Source organism: Electrophorus electricus, chromosome 1 (assembly GCF_041902795.1).
Source record: "Electrophorus electricus isolate QZ-2024a chromosome 1, ASM4190279v1, whole genome shotgun sequence".
Taxonomy (NCBI): domain Eukaryota; kingdom Metazoa; phylum Chordata; class Actinopteri; order Gymnotiformes; family Gymnotidae; genus Electrophorus; species Electrophorus electricus.
The window spans coordinates 19,448,524-19,473,603 of record NC_137497.1 but is presented as its reverse complement, the minus strand read 5'-3'; the positions used below and the strand labels follow the sequence as shown (position 1 = coordinate 19,473,603).

General features: G+C 38.6%; 1 long non-coding RNA gene across 1 annotated transcript in view; it reads right to left on the bottom strand.

Annotated features, from left to right (window-relative positions):
- LOC145657437 (uncharacterized) overlaps nucleotides 1–25,080 on the bottom strand; it is a 356,445-nt gene that overhangs the window by 21,069 nt on the left and 310,296 nt on the right. The gene's annotated exons all lie outside the window — the stretch shown is intronic.

Genomic DNA, 25,080 nt, shown 5'->3' with positions numbered 1-25,080 from the left:
AGAGAGGAGATTGATGAGACCTTCCCTGCACTACCTCGGGATGGACCAGAGAGTCCTCCAAGAAAAAAAAGATTATTTAGTCCAAAACAAACCGTTCACCAATATGTTTACTGTTGCAGGTTTTTAATTTAAAAAAATATCAGATTGAGTAAACATCCACAGTGTTGGCCAGAAAAGGTCAGTGCACATTTAGATTTAAAAATGTACACCCAAGGGCCTGTTTCAGAAAGTGGGTTTGGTGAAAACTCAGTCGGTTTAGAGTTGAAAGAAACTTGAAGTTTTCTGTTTCACAAAGAGGGTTTGGCTGACTGGGCTCACTGCACAACAACAGGTATGATGAGCAGCCAAGACAAAATGATGTTGTACCTGTAACCCTTAATCAAAACCTGCACAAAGGAAATTGTTTTTAAGATCCAGATTTAAATAATCGCACATAATATGGAGCAGTCACCATTTATAGGATGTAAAAGTAAAAGATGTCAGAAACAGACATCTGTCTTAGAAAAGCAATGTTAATCACCTCAAAAATGATGGACGTGCTAATAGCAGTTTTCCTGCACCCACTGCCTTTAGCAGAATGCGTGCCAACAGTTTGGAGTTACTCATCCATGCAGTCTGTACTTTACATGTGGACTTGCTATCCAAATGCATCATTTTTTTCTTTCTTTTTTCCATTTTCATTTGATAAAGCTGTGATTGCATATGTGGTAATATAAGCCTACAAAATTAGTAATTTCCAGGACAACCTCAACCAATGGAATGTTTGCTGAGCGAATATCTGACAACAGTTAACCAGGCTTGAATATCTCTACAGTTAACCAGGTCTTCCTTGCACTTGGTCAGCTTCTCTAACTGCACAGTATTGGCTTTCAAAGTGTTCTTCCAGTATATCATATAACAAATTGCACATTAATGTTTATTTTTTGTGTGGTTCCTTCTTCAGTGTCCAGGCTGTCCTGTTTTAAGAAGTCTGCTTATTTCAGCGACATCGTTAAGGTTTTACACACTGGAGAATTTTTACAACATATTTTTATTCATATACGGTATGAGCAACATCTATTTAACTCATATCTGCACCAAATACAGCCCCCACCACCACCAACAGCACCACTGCTAAAAAAAAAAAAAAAAGAAAAACTTGCACGTCCTCTTACCCTTCTCTCTCTCTAGCATGCCCTGCTTACTGGACAAATGGGTCTTTCTAGTAAAATTGATCAGTCGGGGACAGGTGTCCCAACCGCAGCTTCAGTTTGAGCAGTGGCTCAGTGTTTACTGCTGGTTCACGGATGCGCTAACATAAATATGCGCCACAACCTGGACTCCCACAGAGCCATGTTCAACAACACCGACAGACACGTGTGTGCACACTCACTGAGTCAAAACGTACTTTCACCTTTGGCCTGAAGATGAATCCCTGCGGTCAAGAACAAAATCTAAAGCTCAAACAAAACGCTATGACTAACAATGATGGCGTAATTTCATTTTAATAGCAAAATACTATTATTGTATAAATGCATAAATGTGGCAATTTTCTATCTACGGATGAGCGACAGGTAAAATGACATCTGTGAGATTAATTTCAAATGAACTTAAGTTAACCTAAGGTAATGGAGTACCTTAATTCAAATCTTTGCCATCCAAGACTGCTGAAAGTGCAAAGAATAGTCTCTTCCACATAGCTCTAACTGGTGTTTCTGATCTTTCTTCCGAGTCGGGTCGGCCAACAACAGGCTGTGTAAACATTGTTTTTTTCTTTTGTTTTGTTTATAATTCCACTCATAATGTTACATCCTATTTTAACAGAAATTATTCAAGAGAAATAAAACCTAGTATATTTCATGTATTCAATTCTTGTATGCACTCTCAAAGGTTCTAAAGTTGCCTGAGATACCGAGTTTTTGTGTAACTGATCATTATTACGTAGTAAACTAAGTCACGCAACAATATAATATGTGTTAAGCATTTAAACCAAAACACTAAACAATCTTCATTCTTGTCGGTGGCTTTATCGATAACAAACCCAGCTGAAAGGTACGTGCACTAAAAAGTACTGCACTAAATGTGTTCAGATTGTATACATTTTAAATCCTTCATCACAAATATTTAATCCAATACGTTTTGAGGTGTAATTTGGATACCACCGATACCGAATGTTCTATAAAGTAAACAGAGTCGTAATGCAGTTACTTTGAAATTCAAAATATTCCTGCCCCTACAAGAAAGAAAAATGAGTTTAGATTCTGTAAACCTTTGCATGTGCAGTTCCTTTATACTCCACCGTTAGGGAGCGAGCATTATTAGATTAAGCGCGTTAATGTCGTGCCAGTCTGATCATTTAGAAACAACCAAATGCGACGCAAAAGGAGGAGTTTTTGGCAACTGTCAAACCCCATCCTGGACAGCTATCGCCTTTTCATCTGCCTCTGCACGCACATTACTTTTGTTCAAAGGCTGCGTCTTTTAATTAATCTATTTCGCTGTGCAAAATAAGTCGGTTAGATAATTATTTGTTGTTGATGCGGAAAAGCTTTGGAACAATGCTGTGCTGGCTATCTGCACTTTGTTAGCTAGCTAGCTATAGCGGGCGGTAGATTCACCATTATTTGTTATTATTATTTATTGTCACTTTGTTAGCTAGCTAGCTATAGCGGGCGGTAGATTCACCATTATTTGTTATTATTTATTGTCACTTTGTTAGCTAGCTAGCTATAGCGGGCGGTAGATTCTCTGTTATTTGTTATCATTATTTATTTTTATTTTGTTAGCTTGATAGCGATAGCAGGTGGTAGATTCTCGATTATTTGTTATTATTATTTATTGTAATTGTGTTAGCTAGTTAGCTATAGTGGGCGGTAGATTCTCTATTATTCGACTGAATGCCTTCCTGTGAAGCCAAAATTGAATGACGTGAGTAGCAAACTAAGTGCATGTAAAGCTTTCATCTACCCCCAGAACTGCCCCCACCAGCACCCGCTCCTCCCCTTCACCACAAGCACTACCACCTCCCACCCTCCACCACCATTAGCCACTCCCCCATCACTACCACCCGCTACCTCAACACTTCAGAGATGGCACTACTGTTTAGTTCTGGATTAGGCCAGGGCTAGATTCTTATCTAGGAAAACCACGCTTATTCAGCCTGCAGAGAAGCCATTCATGAATCGCAGCAAAGGACGATTCTGAGTCTGACTCCCATGCTATTTAAATAAAACTGAATTATTTAGTAAGTACATTTTAGTGTATGTCCTATTCATTAATGTAACGTTCAGATGGAACTTCATGCCTATATTCCTGGAAAGCCTATATGAATAAATGAAAACATTAGATCCTTTTAACTGACTGATTGATTGACTGATTAATTAATTGTTTCTTCATGCAGAGATGTCAAGGCGCAGTGCACGTTTACTAACAAGTGGGTACTACCCCCACGATGATGATGCTGCAGGAACCTGTTTTAATGGATCTACTCGACCCATCTCTTACAAAGAGACCCCCTTCAGGTGTGTGTGCATACACGTGTGTGTGTGTGTGTGTGTGTGTGTGTGTGTGTGTGTGTGTATGTGTGTGTGTGTGTTTGTGTTTGTGTGTAGGAGTGCACGTGTATTTGGTGTACATCAGCCTCTTTCTCACCCTCCCTATTTCTCTGCCTCTGCCTCTTCCTCTTTCTCTGTTTCTGTCTCTGTTTCTCTGCAGGGTCTTTAAGAGGAAGGCAGGCAACCGCAGGCTGGTCAAGTCCTCCCACACCTCAAGCCATGATGGCAGCCTCAGCCAATCACATGGCCCATACACCAGTGAGCTCATCACAGAGGCCGAATTTACAGGTCAGTGCTGATGTCATATTCAACTGTTTATAACCAGTTTATGAGAAGCTATAATCAGTGTTTCTTCTTACACACACACACACACACACACACACACACACACACACACACACACACACACACACACAAACACACACACACACACACACACATTCATGGAAGTCTGTATGTATTACAGCCATGTATGTACTAAATTAGTATTACTGTAATAAGCTTTTTAAACAGATTGTCAATACATCAATTAATTTACTTAATACTCACCATATACCTAATACTCATCATATACCTCTTGTGCACCAGATACTTAAATTCCATCTCCAACTCCCCTAGTCAGATTGAATTTGCTTCATTGTACTTCATTGAACTGTTACTAAAGCAGTGTTAAAGCGGCACTAACACTATACTAAATCTATTCTAAAACTATGCTATAGTTATACTAAAACAATGCTAAAGCAGTAGTAAATTAGTACTGCAGTAGCATCAGCTTGTCCCATGTTTTCATGAAACGTTTACCTTCTGCTGTATTTTGTGGTTATTGTGGAAAAAGCATCATTATCACTTGTTTTAATGATGTATTGTTTGTTTGTTTGTTTAGCTCGTGCCTTTGCATTGCTGTACTGGTGGCTGGGAACAGCATGGTACAGTCTGACCTCTGGAATCTCTCTGCTTAATGTTTTTCTGCTCAGCAGGTAAGTTTGTGTGTGCATGTGAATGTGTATATGTGTGTACACGAGTGTGTGTTTGCATGTTTGTGTTTGTATAGACAACTCTACTCTGCATTGCTATGTTCTCCCTCTGTCTCTCCACAGACACACTGCAGGTGTGAGGAAGGCTATCCTCCTCCTCCTCCTCCTCCTCCTCTTGCTGCTTTTTGATGAGTCTGCATTTCTGAGTCACTACATCTCAAATCATCTCATGTCCGAGCTCCTGTGTGGGGAAAAAAATATACATGCAACACACAAAAAGCACAATGACAGAAACACACATGTACCGATGCAGTGTAAGCTGACAGGTGTGCTGGAACAGTTAGTAAACGACGGCAGGTGTATTCGTAACAGATGATTTGATGACTACAGCGTTAGTGACGTGTGTAGCTGACAGGGGCTTTAGTGACAGGTGTGTTATTTTTTACAGGAGCATGGTGCTGCTACCCCTTTGTCAGTACTCAAATGTTAGACACTGAATTAAAGACCACAGTTGATCCCACGCAGCTCAACACACCTGTCCAAGCCCCTCTGGATGTGAGTATTCTCATTGGTTGAAGAGTCACTGCAGGACTGACACCACACATGTTTATTGGATCCCTCCTATGTCCTAGAACAAATACTGTTTTATACTACTCACAGGTAATAAACCCACTATTTCAACATTCTTCTCTCTCTTGCTTTCTCTCTCTCTCTCTCTCTCTGGTGCTGCCTGCAGAATCATTTGCTCAGTGTGAAGTTGTCAGCTATCAGGGACGAGATGATGAAGTGGTCTGAGGACAGCGAGAAACATGGAGGCCATGCTGGTGAGAAAATGAGAGAGAGAGAGACAGAGAGAGAGGAAAAGAGTGAGAGAAAGAATATGAGAGTCAGAGAGGGAGAGAGTCATAATAATTCAGTGGAACACAAAGGATTATTTTTCAAATGAATGGTGTGGACTGTCAGGTGTACAATATAATAAAATCACTCTACAGTATCATCCAGCAGAATACAGAATACAAAACAAATGAGTAAAGCAAGATATCCTGAAATAAAAAATTATGTATCACTTAGATGACAATACCAGCCAGAGAATTACTTTCAGTACTTGTAAATTACTGTAATGAATTGGCACTTGAACTAAAAATGTAAAAAATGCAAATAAGGGTGTGACAGCACCAATATCAGCTATAATTCTCTGAAATGACTGTGTGTGTATTTGTGTTTTTGTGTGTGCAGACACTTCAAAGAAATATGCAGGCACTGCGAGTTAAAGTGAAGAAGTAAGAGGGCCTTTTCTCTTCCTTTATCTCAGCTCACTCATTAAACCACTTATTGCGCGAATGTTTAGGACTTTTTGCATTTTGTCCCTGCAGTATCAACTCTCAGCACCAGCGTCAGATTTTCCATCTGAGATCCAGCCTCCAGGCAGCTTTGGAACAGCTAAAGGCATCATCTCCTCCCCACCTTGTCACAGAGCCAGCAAACTTCTCCTCAGGAAAATCCTCATCAGAGGATGGCGACTACCCACAGAGCACACAGTCCAGTGAGTGTGTGTGTGTGTGTGTGTGTGTGTGAGAGAGAGAGAGAGAGAGAGAGAGAGAGAGAGAGAGAGAGAGAGAGAGAGAGAGAGAGACAGTTAGACAGAGAATCTATCTTCTCTCAGGTTCTGTTCAGGCTTCAGCTGAGGCAGAGTTTGGGTTCTGAAAAGCGCTCACTCCTCACCATATTAAACAGACCTTATCATCATCATTATCACCTGTTTGAATGATGTATTGTTTGTTTGTTTGTTTAGCTCGTGCCTTTGCAGTGCTCTACTTGTTGATGGGAACAGCATGGTACAGTCTGACCTCTGGAATCTCTCTGCTTGATGTTTTTCTGTTCAGCAGGTACATTTGTGTGTGGACATGCGTGTGTGTGCATGTGAACGTGTATATGTGCGTGTCTGTACGTGAGTGTATATGAGCATGTTTGTGTATGCAACTCTGCACTCTGCATAGCCATGTTCTCTCTCTGTCTCTCCACAGACGCAGTGCAGGTGTGAGGAAGGCTCTCCTTCTCCTCCTTTTCCTCCTCTTGCTGGGTTTTAGTGAGTCTGCATTCCTGAGTCACTACATCTCAAATCATCTCATGTCCGAGCTCCCGTGTGGAGAAAGAAATTTGCACTCAACACACAAAAGACACAATGACAGAAACGCACATGTACTGATGCAGTGTAAGCTGACAGGTCTGCTGGTAGCAGTTAGGAAATGACAGCAGGTGTACTGGTAACAGATCTTTTGATGACTGGCATGTTAGTGACGTGTGTAGCTGACAGGGGCTTTAGTGACAGGTGTGTTATTTTTTACAGGAGCATGGGACTGGTATCTCTTACTCACTGCACAACTGTTGCACACTGATTGATCCCAGCCACCTTCACACACCTGTCTGAGCCCCTCTGGATGTGAGTACTCTCATTGGCTGAAGAGTCACTGCAGGATCGAAACCACAAACGTTTATTGGATGCCTCCTATATCCTAGAACACATACTGTTAATACTGGTAATAAACCTACTGTTTCAAAATTCTTCTCTCTCTCTCTCTCTCTCTCTCTCTATCTCTCCAGCCTGAGGTCTACCCTGTTAAGTGCCGGGCATTCCGTGGTTCCCAAAGTTTCCTGGTTATCGCTCTGTCCTACCCCGTCCAGATTACCCAAGTTACCTTGGAACACATCCCTCGTAACGTGTCACCCACTGGACACATAAACAGCACTCCAAAGGACTTCACCCTTCATGTGAGTCATGAAAAACACACACATACCCGCATACACACAACACCAATGTTGCCTGAGGCTGCTGTAATGATTTTGTTATGCATGTGCATCTACTTTTATGCATTATGCAGTGTGGGTTTTTAAATAAGTGTATTTTAACCAATGTTAAATACATGTAGCCAATGAAAGCACAATAATAGTTTTAATTAATACTTTTAATTAATAATGTCATCTCGTGATAGAGCTGCTCCTGTTTAAGGGGTTCCAGGGTGTAATGTGTTCACATTCTTATACACTCCTGCACTTCCCTTGGACTGACACATGAAAACGAGGAAGGAAAACCTCTTGGAACATTTACTTATGACCAAGATGGAGAACCCATCCAGATCTACCAACTTCCTGTAAGAAAGTTGTACAGTCACTCACCAAAACACCGAAAGTTGGAAATATTTACACATCACTTTTTATTCCAATCATGTTAGCACTGTTGTAATGCTAGTAGTGTTAATATTATTAATAATGTATTATTGGTGTTAGTGTAGTTAATGTATTTATATATACTTTACATATTCACACACACACACACACACGACTATAAGTAATATCTCCTGTACATATAACTGAGTAGGTATGTGTGCAGTATTTGTATAAGTACAATACTTATGTGTTTTATATTATGCTGTAAAATATGGATATTTTGATGATAAAATATTGACAAAGCATTTACTGCTGCTCTTTCTGTCCTCCAGAAAATATGTAAAGAACAATGCATTACAGTGTGTGTTTGTGTGCAAGCACATGTGTGTGTGCGCATGTGTGTGTTTGGACAAGGATTGTCTTTGGTGTGCATGTGTGTTTGTGAAGGGATTATGTGTGATGTATTATAGTGTGTAGTCCATGTTATAATGTTATATAATATTGTAGTATGTAGTGATATATTAGAATACGATGTGTTGTTTGCAGGAGTCTCCCAGTGAGGTGTACTGCCTGGTGGAACTACCGGTCCACAGTAACTGGGTTCACCCAGAGTACACCTGTCTCTATCGCTTCTGGGTCCACGGCCTACCCTGCAGCATCTGACAGGCAGAACACAGAACAAGAGAATGAATAAATAAATTAATAAATAAGCCCCCTTTTATTGGGTTTACCATCACATGACAAGTTCAGGTCATGACTGGGGGGGGTCACTCTTTTGTACTCAAGTTGATAACATTCATTGACACGCTGGCCCTTTAAAACATCTACAGTAATACATCCCCCCTCTAGTGGACAAATTAATGTACCACATCCCAAATGCATGTCAAAAGAACAAGTTCATCCTTGTTTCACTGATCTTAGGCCAGTTTTGCTGTTGCTCCACTTAAGAATAAAAGAATTATGGACAAAAATTTGTACAACACTCAAAAAATAGAACATAAATGGTGCCACACTAAGCTTGTAGTCTTCCAGCTTGCATGGAAGGAGAGCCTCTCAAGTACAGAAAAGCACTTATGAACACTCCAACAGCTTATCTCTCGACCCTAATAGAAAATAACCAAAATAATCCTATATTTCTTTTTAGTACAATTGCACATCTACTTAGAAATAAAAGTCACACCAATACTAGGATTACAACATCACATAGTAGTGATGAGTTCATGAATGTCTTTAATGAGAAAAGTAAGCACATTAGAGATAACATTAATAGTATTAACATGACATCGTGCAGCTACTTAGAGATCAGAACAACCAAGCCAAAACGACTCTAGAATCCTTTACACTGATCCAAGACCCAGAACCTACATCTCTGATCTCGTGCTCAAAATCCTCCACTTGCTTACTAGAGTCACTGCCCTCACACTTCCTTAAGGAAATCCTACCTGAAGTAACTGAACCTTTACTAAATTTAATAAACTCCTCCTTGAACATTGGCTATGTTCCTAAACCATTCAAATTATCAGTAATTAGACCACTTATCAAAAGAATGTGAGCTGTCAAACTACTGGCAAATCTTAAACCTTTCATTTATTTCCAAGATCCTAGAAAAAGCTGTAGCTCAGCAGCTAAGGTCATATCTGAATCTGAATCAGATAAATTAAGCCTTTCAGTCAGGGTTTAGGCCTAATCATAGTACTAATATAGCACTAATTAAAGTAGTTAATAACCTGTTGTTGGCTTCTGACCAGGGTTATGTCTCTTTTCTTATATTATTTGACACTATAGATCACATCATTTTACTACGTAGACTCAAAAATGTTGTTGGGATTAGGGGAATAGCCCTTTCCTTATTTAAATATTATCTAGCCAGTCGCTACCATTTTGTTAACATAAATGGAGACTTCTCAGCATATAACAATGTTAGTTATGGTTTCCCACAATGATGTAGAACCTTTGTTTTTTTCTTTATATATGCTACCTCTTGGTGACATTATACGTAAACACTGTTCTAGTTTTCACTGCTGCGCAGATGATACTCAGCTATATGTCTCAGCCAAACCACAGGACCTATTTCATCTTAGCATTATTGACATATGCATAAAAGATATCAGACGCTGGATGTTGAGGTACTTTCTCTTACTTTATCCTGACAAAACAGAGGTGCATTTATTAGGCCCAGAGACAGCTAGGTCCTCGCTCTCTAATTACTCAGTGAACCTCAATGATCTCCCAATCACATCTTCTCTGTTAAAGATCTTAAAGTTATTATGGATCCCAGTCTCTCTTTCGAAGCTCATGTAAATAATATTTCTAGGACCACCTTTCTCCACCTCAGGAACATGTCAAAGATTAGGAACATGCTCTCCTCACATGATGCACAAAACTAGTCCATGCATGTACCACTTCCGAATTGGACTACTGTAATGGTTTACTATCTGGCTGTACCATTAAGTGCCTAAACAAGCTTCAGCTAGTTCAAAATGCAGCGGCCAGAGTTCTTATTAGAACTAGAAAATTTGATCACATCACTCCTATCTTAGCTACTTTATATTGGCTCCCAATAAAATTTCATGTTGATTATAAAATACTTCTAATGAACTACAAAGCACTAAATGGTTATGCCACACAGTACCTAGAGAACTCCTAGTGCATTACGATCCACCACATCTGCTTAGATCAAAAGGTGCAGGCTCTTTACTAATACCAAGAATAAGAAAATCTACCACAGGCAGCAGAGCCTTTTCCAATAAAGCTCCCACACTTGAATAACCCTTCTGTAAAGTTTCAAGACTCAGTCAGGCATTTTATTAACTACTTCCCATCTTAGGTAATGGTGTAGATCTGGTGGTCCATAGGCACTGAGAGGGCAAATATACTTACAAATTATTTAATATTTCTGTTTTATTTATGTGTTTAGCCTAGATAAGGAGAATGCTGTATGGTTTAATTTCAGAGAATGTGTATTAATATACATTTAGTGGGATATCAATTGATAAACTTCAAATAATATCAAAATGATCACTATTATTACTATGCACTTTTTGTACTATGTAAAATCTTTTTTATGTATGTGTTATTTGCATTAAGAGAATGTTGCATAGAATAATACAAGTTTATAGAGGTATAATTTAATGTTTATTTGAAAAGTATTTAAAGATTTAATATATTTTCTAACTTTCCCCAGTGAGATCACCATGAGGGGGGCTGGCAGTACAAAGAAGAATGTTTTCCCTGATGTGAAGAACATCCCAGCTCCACCCAACAGACCTACGGAGGCAATGGCAAACCCGAATATTCTCCTTTTCGTTTTATTGACTCACAGAGGGGAGAAAGCAGCCACCATTTCCCAGAGATTTTCCCCCAGAGGAAGGAATATAAACCACAAGTCTCTCAAAACCTGAGAAAGTCTGGCACGGGCACAAGATTAGCGGCACTGCCGAAAGCCACCGATGGAAAAAATGGTGAAAAGTCAACAGGCAGACTCCTTGATGAAGGTCAGTGATGCAGCCAGGCTCAATTCCCTTCTCTGGTTGTAGAGCCAGGCACCAAGAGCAGTGGTGTGAGTGTGAAGGCTGATCACACTCCACCAGCTCTATCCATCTCAGGGCTACCCACCCTTTGAAAAAACAAAGAGTCAGGAAAAGTGCCAGGCTGGCCAGGCTGCCTCTAATCCCCCTGGAGCCAAAGACACATCTGTTGTGAAGGTTTATTTCTCTCTGTTGTTAATAGGGAGAAGGAACTGTGGGCTTGACCAGGTGGGACAACAGACAGGTGAGCATAGGATCAATGGGTTAAAAAAATGACTTCTTTTGACATTTACTTCACCCTAGAATACTAGAGTATTGAGTTAATTGAGTTATTTGGTTCTGTGTATCATATAGCATTTCATCAGATAAACTAGAAAATGTATTAAACGATGGCACCTCTAAGGATATTTGAGAATGGAGTCTGTAGCGAAAACTGCAGCAAGAGAAACAAGAATGTACGAAAGAGATTACATATAAAATTCCTAAATTAACCTTATATTTCATAAGTAGTGAAAAAACAGTCAGTCATTTTAGGCAATAGTCCTGTTCAGATTTGTTTTATTTGTCTTGTATCTCAGCTCCTGCACCTGTGCATGTGAAATAAACCAGGGTCAGTGCCTTGCATCCTCTGGAAGCAACAGAAACCTTCAGTGCGATGGTTGCACACTTGATCTCCAAAGCTGATTTTAAAGACTGCATAGACCTACAGATCGTTATGTAAATGACCACAATACAATAAGAAAATAAGCAAGTAATAGATAACTGTCTCTAAGCCCCATTATCCACATTAGTACTTTAATACTGATTTCAGAACAAACAAACAAATAAATAAATAAATGAATAAATAGTACAGTAGAAATTGCCCGATCTTGCAGTTGTGAAAGTCGAAGGCTGTCACTCTTTGGTGGTAGTGGAACTGATTTGGCATTATGGGAAAATTCATAGATACGTTCTCTGTATGAGTAAGCATTTAAACCCCATTAAAAGTAGGACTTCAATATAAATATATTTTTAAAAACTGCCACAGCAGAGTTTTTTCAAATTTGATCTGATAGCCAAGTGCCACCACTCAGTTTTTTTGAGTGTGATTTTCAGCACTGGAGATCTCCTTGGCCTGCATATGTGCAATATTGCACTAGTGGTAAGTCCTGTTTTAGCTGGCAGTCAAGCTGTATGATAAACCTGAGAAACACTATATAGGAATATCATTTTGAGCAGTGCTTATTAAGCTACTTTAATATATTATTAATAGTGTTGATGCTGAGGTTTTCTGTTTCACAAAGAGGGTTTGGCTGACTGGGCTCACTGCACAACACCGGGTATTTGCTATGTATTTGATGGGCTATTTATTTTTATCTGATGGATGAGCAGCCAAGACAAAATGATGCTGTACCTGTAATCCTTAATCAAAACCTGCACAAAGGAAAATGTTTTTAAGATCCAGATTTAAATAATCGCACATAATATGGAGCAGTCGCCATTTATAGGATGTAAAAGTAAAAGATGTCAAAAACAGATGTCTGTCTTACAAAAGCAATGGTAATCACCTCAAAAACGATGGACGTGCTAATAGCAGTTTTCCTGTACGCACTGCCTTTAGCAGAATGCATGCCAGCAGTTTAAACTTACTCATCCATGCAGTCTGTACTTCACATGTGGACTTGCTATCCAAATGCATCATTTTTTTTCTTTTTCAATTTTCATTTGATAAAGCTGTGATTGCATATGAGGTCATGTAAACCTAAATGTTTGTAATTTGCAGGACAACCTTGGCCAATTGAATGTTTGCTGTCTAACACTGAAGCTTGAATATATGACAACAATTTACCAGGCTTGAATATCTCTACAGTTAACCGGACATTGAGAGCGCTTCCAAACGCAGACGGCCTTGACAGACACACATGCCTGCTCCCTGCTTTCATAGACCCAGTCAGTGCAAACACAAGGAAATAAAGGCATAGGCATATCGGAATAGCAGCAAATAAATAAGAACAACAGGTGTCTTTGTAACACATTTCAAGTAGAAACTAGTACTATGTAAATTATCATATGTCAGGTTTGTGTTGGTCAAGAGCATGTGCCATAATCGGTTTGTCCATCTGCTTATGCTGTGGTATCTAGAATGTCTCACAGTCATTAGAAAAAGTGCCAGAATCCTTTATCGTTTTATTTGAACGTATGTGATCTGAAATAAATCATCTAATTGTAGGTATTTAGCTCGAAACTAGAGTTGTATTATATAGAATGTCATTAGGTTGAATGGGAATGTAAAATAGTAGCTAGTGGGACCTCTGTGTTCCGTCCCACTCAATGAAGCACACCAGGTTGTGGATAAAAGGGGTTTCCTTTTATTTTCCACACTATAACAAGTTCAGCAACCACATTTAATTTCACTGAGGGCTCAGCTAGCAAGCCCACAGGAGGTATGTCTTGCTCTGCCATGCACCTCCCAGTAAATGTTACAACTTCTTTCATAATAACAATATAATAAAATATATAAATTAAAGGAAGCTGTTGTCATATAGTGTAGTCATTTAATTATAAATAATAATCTCATAATAATCTTATCTGCATATTCTTATACATTTACAGAGTAACATTCACTCATATACTCAAATTCCATATCATACATAGAAAACGTCCATCTCATCCATTGTAGTTTTTTTTCCTGATCAATAATAGAAAAAAAAAAAAAATGAACAGCACCCAGCGATGAAGCTCAATTATTTCAAGCTAACTATAAAACAGCTTAAGTCAGCATTTGCTTGCAGCTAGAACACAAAATGTTCAGATTAATGCATCTGAGTTAAAAATTAAACACAATGAAATCAAATTAAATTGACTCACCTGCAACAAGCTCAGCAATCACATTTAATTTTACTGAGTGGTCAGCTAGCTGGCCTATACAAAACAGGCTATTGTTAGAAATTCTGCTCATGTAATTCACTTAGCTTCACATCTCACACTGCTTATAATTATAAGATAACGTATCCACATTCGTAATAATGTGATGAAATCTGCCAACAATAGTGAGACTGAGCATATTAAATAATAAGACAAACTGATCACTTAGTCCACATATTTCTAAATGAGAAGAAAAGTTCTTACAAACAATATAAAGCACACAATTATATATGGGAAAACAGTTACATTTGTCATTAAGAGAAGCATTACTTTATAGATAGAAAGCATTACGTATTACACAAATGTCATAACTGTCCTAATATTAATAGTTCAACAGTCTTCCTCTGTCTATTATGCACACTGTACACATGTTAAATATCTGCCTTGCTGTTACAATGAAATGACTTCCGGCACCCTGAAAATTGTTTTACACACACGCAGCTGTAACGAGGTGGCCTGAGTACCGAGGAGGGGGGGGGGGCAGGATGCACAGACTCAATCGACATGGACGAACATTTATTACATACAACATAACGGCACTCACATATAACATGAACATGAATACGTTTAACAATAACGAGACTAATCTTGACATCCACAGGCTACACCAACAATGATCAACAATACTGTACACACTAACAAGGGTTTAAATACAGAAACAAGATGAGGTACAGGTGTGTGCAGGCATGGCCATAAACATATACTCCCAAGTCACGTGGCGGGCCAAACCCTGTGACTCGTAGGCGGCAAACGTTCTGTGACAGCAGCCACACTCATACACACACAAGCATAGTGCAACTTTGTGTTTACGCATCAATGATTGAATGTGCAAGTGCATGTATATGCAAGTTTAAATTATTATGCACAAATGTAAGTAGTAGGCTATTTATGTGAAAATGTTTCATATGTATGTGCAAGTACAGTTTCCCTGATTTCTCTTTAAACAGGCCCTCATAGTTCAGCAGTAATGAGGCTAGTTAGATTTTGCTCAGAATTAAGTACACTTTGGAATGTTATATGTATCACAGTCTCCGGTGGTGAGCCATACATGGTTAATCAATCCAGGTTGAGGAACCTGTTAGAGTCGCTGCATTAATGACATATCTGTTTGCATTGTCAGTTGTTGCTATGGCAGCAATTAAATTAGGAAATTCAAAGAAAAACAACTCATCTCCACTCTTGGAACTTTAGAACCCCATATGTCCCGTGTCATAATGTCACACATGAGGGGAGTCCCATGTACACCTTTACAGATCAGTCTGTGGAAAGACACTGAAGAGGACAGATGGAACAATGAGGCGTTTCTGGAGCTGGTGTGCTGGAGGTATCGAGAATGAATATATTGATACAAAGGAGGTGGAATCCAGGAGAGACCTAATAAAGAAAACCAAAAGAGGAAAGCAGAAGTGGAATCTGAAAAAATTGAAGATAGAGTGGAAAAAACGTCCTACAGTTGGTATGGATATTTGATTATTTTTTCTGCTTTTTGGCCTTGCCTTTCTAAAAGGATTAATCTAAATCTCATGTATAAAAAAACACAGTAAACTAAATAATCTTTACAATAAGGGACAAAAACTGACTTATTGAAAATGCTTTTATCCTCTGATCAGCGATGACTAAAACTCTCATTTAAAATATGCAACACCACTTGAAGTATTAGTGCATTATTAATCTATTACAAGGTTTTAGGCTCTTGTCAGGCTGTATGTAGTACATACAATATGTGTTCTATATATATCCAGAAGTAATGATACTTGCTCCGGCAGATTTGAAGATGGCCCATGAACGAACTGAAAGGACTGTGGCAGCATGTCTGAGTGAAGTGACTGATGGATATGACTTGTACAGATCAGCCAGGACCAAGCAGAGGCACTCGGTGGCACCTGCTTCACCAGCCCTGAAAAGGGTCAACAAAGACACCAAACCAGGTGTGGATGCAAAGCAGTTAGCCATCATCCCTCTAGGGCCAAGAGAACATGAGTGGCTTGTGAAGTGTGCTGCAGGACAGCAGGATCAAATCTGCCAGCTTCTGCTCCAGGACATCAAGCTGGCAGAGAAGAGAAATTTCATTTCTGGCTTCACAGTACTTCACTGGGCTGCTAAACAAGGAAACAGTGAAATGGTGCGCAAGATCCTTCTTCTTTCACAACAAGGTGGGCCAGGGGTTGACGTTAACACCAAGAGCTACGACGGCTACACCCCACTACACATGGCTGCTATTCACAGCCACGAATCAGTCCTGAGTGTTCTGGTGCGTGATTATGGTGCCAACTGCAACATACGTGACAACAGTGGCAAAAAGCCCTATCACTACTTACACAAGGACGCCTCACCCAAGGTGAGAGAGATGCTTGGCGACCCTCACGCTGCGGATTACAAGCCCTCAGGCCATGAGCAGCACTTTTCAGATCCGCCCAAAGGGCTCAGCACTTGGTGTAAACTATTTCAGTCCAAGCACAGAAAAATACTTAGATGCGGATCAAGATTCCACTCAGCCTTGAAGCAGCTTCACCAGCCTTGACCAAGATGTGGACAGGATAGGCTACATTAATTTCCCGAATGTTTCCCTACAGTGAACTTCCCAAATTAAATAGCATATCCTCAAATAAACATTTTCTCTAACTTGTCTTTCACTCCTGATTTCTGTGATCAAAACCTTAAGCTTTGAAATAAATCATTTGCACATAGATGTTTGAAATATTGCATAGTCATATCTGCCTTGAACCATTGTCTGTTTTCCTTGAATATTCTCTAATGTTTTGTCTTTGAGTAATGAAATGTTTTTGAGGTCTTTCATCAGCTGTGTAAGCAACGTGCTTCTGAATTAGTAGTAGGAGAAGCCAGTTTATATATGAAAAATTAGTAGTGTGCTTTATATTATATTTATATACTCTTTCTTTGTATTTATAAATGTGTAGACTAAGTGCTCAGGTGAAATTAGTATGACAAAAATGTTCCAACCTATTATGGCTTAAAAGACAATTATCATCTATCCCCAAATATCAGTATTTAACTTTGCTCTTGTGTTCCAGTTGTTTTGTTTCCCTCTTTCTGTACTTTTAATGTACTATATTGAATTAATTTATGTTTTGTAAGGTAACTCGAGGTAAATGCCTGACACAATCAAAGCCTAAGACTGAGACAAAGAAGCTATAAATTTGCATGAACACATCTGTTGAGCCTTTCCTGCTTATTCCACCCCTGAGATCAGTAGTTAAAAACTGATTTCAGCAGAGTCATTTCAAACAGAAGTAACTACAAGTCTAGAACCCCTCACGAGAAGAATATTGTACTTAGAATAACATCTTATTTTATGTTTGTCAGGTACCCAGTTTGTTAGTCTGTCTAAACTTGATTCATTTGCTCTTCACTATTCAGTCAAATTAAGGTCATCTTCTTTTGGCATTGGTAGAATTTAGATTAGTGCTGTTTGGCCGACAGTAATCACCTGATTTGGTTTTCCAACAAACTGGTATGTATGGCAGGAATGGCAGTATCCAACATCACTCCTAATCGATGGCCAAAAGAAATGTTGTAGAATGTGGTGAGTGTTTTTTTTATGTGCGCTTAATTGAAAACGTGGCAAAAGAAGAGCCTTTCTAAAGAATATACATAAAGCCCAAGAGAGAAAAAAAAAAAATTTACATCAAAGTTGGAGGTGGATTCACGCTTCACACCCACTACGGTTGCCAGGAAGACCCATCGCGCTGTAAATACATAAAGCACATTCATCAAAATGACAACACTTGTGATACATTTCACAAACATGCCGCAAATACACAAAGCAAATTCATCAAAATGACAACACAACCCGGTGCAAATTCAGGAAAACTTACGCAACTTCAGAAGTGCTGCAAATCCAGTCACAACACAATGGAAGTTTGCCACAACAACAGAATGGCTGTTTGCAGAGGACACGGGGAGGAGATGGACTTCTGAGATCAGCGCCAAGTCTTTTGGAAGTGAAAAGTAAGTTTTTCGGTTACCATGGTTTTATTATGATATACGTGATACAGAATGAAAGACCGACCTATTCGTGCATATTTATTTATGTTAGGCTGTAGGCAGCCTTAAAAATGATGATTAAAATCCAAAATACCTACAATTAGATTGTTATTTATTTCAAATCACATTTTGTATGCATGTAGCTATAAACATCACACTTCAGATAAGATAAGAACAAGATAGTTGACCAGCATGAGCAATAACCAAACTGGTCAACCAGTATAATCAGATTTGACCAGTATGACCCTGCTGATTATACTGGTTGAATAGCTTGGTCAATTTGTTTATACTGCTGGACCCACTGTCCAGTTGGAAATTGTAGCTAAACCATCAAACTTGAACCAAAACATAGCCTTTGCTGGTCTACCAGATGGTTAATCAGATGGTTTAACTGCATAAGGTACATCTATTGCCTGGATGTCCAGCTTTTCAACTATCTTGACCATCATTGACCAGATTAGTTCATCTGACAGCAGCAAATTAGCTGGATTTTTGTAGCTAGGGCTGTAGCATGCCTGTTACTGAGGTCCAGTTTACCATAGAGATATAGAGATCTATTTTAACAGTGCAAACATATATAATAGGAAAGTAATAACATAATTTCGGTATTTAAAGAAAACATTAGAATTCATGAAAGAGAATGTCCCCGCACAGACTTCCTCGACATGGACGAACATTTATTCCAACAACATAAAGGACAAATGTGGCACTCACGTGAAAACAAACAATGAACATGAGCACACTAAACGCTAATGACTTTTAACATTTAACACGATAATTAAACAAACAGTCAAGACTCGATACATAGTTACAAACACGCTACACTAACAATGACCAACACACTGCACACCTTGACATGATTTTAAATACACAGACAAGACGAGGTACAGTTGTGTGCAGGCGTGGCCACAAACATCCTCCCAAGTCACGTGGCGGGCCAAACCCCATGACTCGCAGGAGGCAAGCGTTCCGTGACACCTCAAAATAGTTTTATTGACTTTTAAAAACAAATTATTTAATTGAGAAATAATCAAGTGATTAAAGTAAATAAAAGTTATGAGTCTTAAATGAATACGTCCCAGTCTTTAATGTCTGCTCTGCTCCGCTGCCAGGCATGTACTGATACTCAAACACACGCATGGGTCTCGGTTGTGTGTGTGTGTCTCTCTCTCTCTCTCTCTCTCTCTCTCTCTCTCTCTCTCTCTCTCTCTCTCTCTCTCTCTCTCTCTCTCTCTCTCTCTCTCTCTCTCTCTCTCTCTCTCTCTCTCTCTCTCTCACACACACACTCACACACACACACCTCTCCCCGACACCTCTTCACATCTTATCTGCCATATGTATTCAAACAGGGGAATAAGCAAACTTTTCAGAAAACATCACAAAGTTTCCATTTATTTATTTATTTTTTCTCTGATCTCTAACCAATGTGGTTACTCTATAAGTTTTATCACACAAGGTTTTTGTCCGTTATCACACGTTGTACTCTTACCACTTTCAGTGCATTCCACAACTGAGAGAGGTGTTGGAGGGAGGGACGTAATTTACAACTTTTATCCAAAAAATCTCTTTCCCCACCAACGTTTTCTTAAAGCCGTATATTCAGTACTTCACTCCTTTAGGTCACAGCCGTAATTGTAAGCGATACATCTGAAAGCTTTGCCAAGTAGTTCGAACGAACATGTCCATGGATCAACCATTATCCTTTTTTTATCAGCAGGTAAGCAATTCAGTAATGCCTAACTAATTCATGCTAAACCTTATATTAGTATAAGTTACTAAAAAGGCTGATGTGTATTTAGCTACTTATTTAGCTAATGGTTGAAATACTTTATTGTGCGTTGTATGATTTAACTCAGTGGATCTTAGCGTTGTAATTAATTTCAGGTCTAGATAAAACAGACATTTTAACAAACAATCAATACGCATTATCTACAAGCTATCATAACTATTCTTCTGCGAGCTATCTAGGAAAGGATATTGTCAATGTCTTTAGTCTAATGATTATTGGTCAATATGTAATATGACCATTGTGCTATAGAGTACATGAAACATTTTGATCGACGGCTATTCTTATTCTCAGGGGTAGCTAAATAGAAAAACTTTAACTTCGAAGTCGGTTAATCTATTTACTTAAATTAACCAATACATGTATTTTCATAGCTCCACTTCAATACATTTGACCTCTCCTCCACATACAAACACACAGACACACACAATTCAGCACAACAACCATGGCACAAAAGTAACCACTAGTATCCCTTCCAATTGTTATTGGTAATATACATTCATAGAAACAGTCCTCAGTGTTGATCTGTCTGCAAAGTTAATGTTGTCTTTCAACTCGAGTTTAAATGACCGTGATAGTTATAGGGAAAATGTATGAATTAATATGTTGTATAAGACAAACTCTGAAATAAACTGCTATATTGAATAAAATATATATTAAAATAATAATATAATATTATTATTAATAATAATAATCTCTATTATTAATAATAGCAATTATTAAGAATACTATTAAGAATAATATCTTATTATTATATTATCAGTGGTATTATTATTAATAAGAATTATATATATATATATATATATATATATATATATATATATATATATATATATATATCTGTTGTGTGAATATTTGGTCTGATTATCTGATTATGTATCATTCCACAAAATATCGCTACCCATGAATTCATCATCATTATCTTATAGACTCTAAGTTTTTATTTGTGATAATCACATCTTTTAGCGCATGCACATGGAAAATATGTACAAATCAAATTGCAAATTAAGACATTTCCCAGCTTTAGCTTATTATTTCCCTTATGTATATTTTCACTATGAATTCACCATAATATTCATCCTTATTATTCATTATTAAATTTCTTTAATTTCAAATTTATACTGCATTCCAGTCTTCTATGACTGGATGATTCTTTTCTTGAAGGGCAACAATGATGGCTCATGAGGCATTTCAGGATCTATGGGAGCTTGTAGAGAACTAGCAAATCTTTTAGATCCAATTATCCAAAAGGGATCTGTCATATCGCCTGATTCCTCATCTCACTACAACACCCAGCAGGCAGATCGTCACCCAACCCAGCACTCCACCAATCCTGAACTTCACATCAGATCATCATCACCTGAATATTGACTTCATCTGTGTACTTGGTTATTTAAGCCTGTCTCTCACATTTGGATTTTGCGAAGTATTGCCACTAGTTCTGACTGTGCATACCGAGTGTTATTTCCTTGATTGCTTTCCCGTGTTTTTGCTCTCCGGACTACTGATTTTTGCCTGCCCCTTTTGTATTGTTCGCCTGATTAGTTTTTTGCTCGCTGGTTATTGGACTGATTACCCACATGATTTGGATTACCCCTATATTGGCGTTCTTGGTTTCGACCCTGGCTTGTTCACCCATTACGAAGTTGGAACATCATAAAGCTATCTATCTACATCCGCGAGCATCTGGCCTTCTTTGTCATGTTACATGGTCTGACAAATCCCATTCTGGTCTGGGATGTGCAGTTGTTTTCCAATTTTTCTCATTACATTTTCTTTTTTTTTCTCATTAAAATTTTACTTTTTCAAAACATTTTCCAGACTTTTAATTTTTTTTTTTTTTTATATTTTCTATCATTTAAATTTTTTCTCCAGCTTTTCTATTTTCTGTGATATTCGGTTATCCAAATTCAGCTGGGAAAATGGGTAATAAAGGTTGACACCTTTGGTGTCAGGTTGGTGCAGTTTCTCAGCTGAATTTGGAGCACAATAGTGGTACCAGGAGTGGTATATTACAACTTAGTCAGACTTGTTCCACAAAACCAGCTATCTGAGGGATGTTTTATGTGGGGCTGGATGGTATGGGAATCTGATATATTTATTATTTAGTTGGGTTATGGCTGCTAACCAAGCCTGTAAAATATTGGCTGTCCCATCAACTAGTGGTTGGAGCCTTTTGCAGAAAACTGAGAAAGAATACAGAATGTGACAGAAATAGAAATTTTATTAAAATGCTGGAAGCACAGGCAAAAACCTTTATTTTTAGAAACTGCAGGATCTACCAGAACTAACTACATCATATGTAAAACAGCTAACTCAACATCCTGCAAAACAACTTTCCTTCAAACTTGAGTAGTGTGCAGAATATGTTTGTGCACATTCTAGAGTATCTTTCTCTGGAACAGTTGGCAGTGGCACTGAGTTGGACATAAATATCAATTCAGCCTTTATTTTTAATGGAAACTTCTCTCAGACCTTACTCGTGTGGGTTAGATATTTTGTTTCAGTGCACAGTAACAAAACAGTAACAACAACCTAACACTTTACTCTGTAACAATGAAATCATAATTATGCAAATATATGCATAAAATTATTGAGTATATGTGTATAGTAGAGAGTGTGTATGCTGTATATGTATATGAGCTTTGCTCATCAAAGCTGGGAAATGCCTTATGTGTAGAGCTTGGTTCAAAATTCGTCACCATTGTCCTGAATATCACAAACACAGACTTGAATAATATTTAAACCCTACAAATCCTTCTGTGGCCTGCTTCATGTTTTATCAAGTAAAAGGATTCAATTTTATTTCATTGTAACCAGAAAAATTTACAAATGTAAATATTATTCAAGGTAATAATTTAAAACAAAGCTCCTGTGGGCTGTTTTTGCATGTTCACCTTTCAGAATTTAGCTGACACTTTTATCCAAAGTGACTTACAACTATGACCGCATACAACTTGAGCAATTGAGGCTCATGGACCTAACAGTAGCAACTTGGCAGTGGTGGAGCTTCAACCAGCAACCTTCCAATTACAAATCAAGTATCTTAACCACTGAGACACCACTGCCCACATGATTTACTGATATTCTATGCTAGTATCATGAGGGATGGACCTTTGAGAGTACCTGGAAGTAGCGTACATGAGCACTGTGCCAGTATGTGAAGGAGTGCAGGGCTGGTGAAGGGTGTTACAGTATGACACATTAGAAGACAACACTGCACTAGTATGACATAGTAGTAGACAGCACTGCTCTAATATGACACAGAAAACAACACTGCACTGGTATTACTAGAAGTCAACACTGCACTAGTATGATTAGAAGTCAGGACTGCACTAGTATGACACAATAGAAGACTTCCAGTGCTCACTTTCAGCAGCAACCACTGCCTGCAAGATGTGAGGGCTTTTTATTAGTGTTTCCAAACCTGCCTCCTGTAGCTTGTATTCTTTTCAAACAATGATAGGATGCTGCTTACTGGAGTTTACTTTAGATGTTACAGTGTCAATAATGGTAATATAGATTAAACATTGACTACAGCAAGAATCAGCTGCCTTAGGATCTCTCAAGACAAAGGTTCCTTTACACTCCACATCAAGCAGCTATGTAACTAACTGAGAGTGATTCAAGAATTATTTGCAATACCAACCTGATGAAGCAATGCTAAACATTACATTCACATACAGATTACATTTATGTTTGGCAGACACTCTTAGCCAGAGTTGCATACATATATTACTTAAATAAGATAAAATAAGATGAAAATAAATACATAAATACATAAATACATACAAAATACATAAATGAAAAAATACACAACCAACCGACAGGCTACTTACTTGAATCCCTGGTCAATACCCAAACTGTAGAAAGAAGAACACACACATCAGTGCCACATATAGAATAGTACCGACACGGTCGCAGTTTGCTTAGTGAACACTTACAATGAACGCGGTACACCGCTGCACGTCTGCAATACATACAATACAGCAATACATACAATACATACAATACCGCAATACGGTCGATCTCGAGTTGTAAAGCACCACTTCGGATGCGCATGCAAGCTAACTGGGTGCATTTAGTCAGCCATTTTAATGTCATCTAGTCAGACACTCTGTATTTTACACATAAATGGCCGAGACATAAATGACACATAAAAGCTCGGTCGGTCAGTTGTGCCTGCTAATTTCGCCCATTAAATCTCACTTACATTGACGTACGTAGATTGGGAATAAAAGCCAGGTAAAGAACCAGAGCGTAAAACCTACAGAAAACGAATCAAAGGACTAAACTTCAAACAACAGGAGAAACCGGCTGTGCTGATCTCCACTGTAATCCAGAGACAGTCAGCTGGTGTTCGGCACCTTTTCCAGTCGCGCTAGTTTACTAGCTAGTTGGCTAACGTACGACAGCTTTCTTTCAGAGTAATCTAACAAAGCGGATGTGTTCAGATTCCACTCATACTGAATAAAATGTACTAAAGGTCATAAAGACGGTGAACTATGTGAGATGGGGTTAGTGATGAAAGGCACGTGACATAGCATAAAGTATAGAATGTGGGCGAGTGATTGCATTGCATTGTTTGAAGGGTGAGGGGTATTAGATAATGCATAGGCTTGTTGCATATGGTACTGCAGCTTTACAAAGAAACTTCACAATGGAGGAGAATGCACAGAGATCAAAGAAGGGAGGGGGAGGTAAAAAGCGTATGTGTGTGTAAGGGTGTTGTAAAACAGAGGTGATCAAAAGGCTGCCGTCTCAGCATGAAGTTAAACAAATGGGGTGGGAAACACAAAGAATGCTTGTGAAGTGTTTGGGGTGCAGTCTTCCCTATATATGTATGTTTGTTCATCAGCAAAGGCAGAGCTACTTTCTGATTTAGGTGCAGCCGGCGTGGTGTGGTGGCTCTCCGGAGATCTCTGTAATAAAGGCGCAATTAATTGTGTACTCGAGTGTGTTCGAGGATTGCGTTTCTTCTCCCCACATACACGAACACCTGGAGTAGGGTTGAAACTCCACACTGCATTAATCAGTCAACTATCAACGTCACCACAAGTAACGGAAAATAAAACTCAACGCGACAAAAATACCAATATTAATATTTCTCTTACCATCAGAGGCTTCAGTTGCAAATCAATCAATTGAATAAACATGGAAATTAGAAAATATACGCGCAATCATAA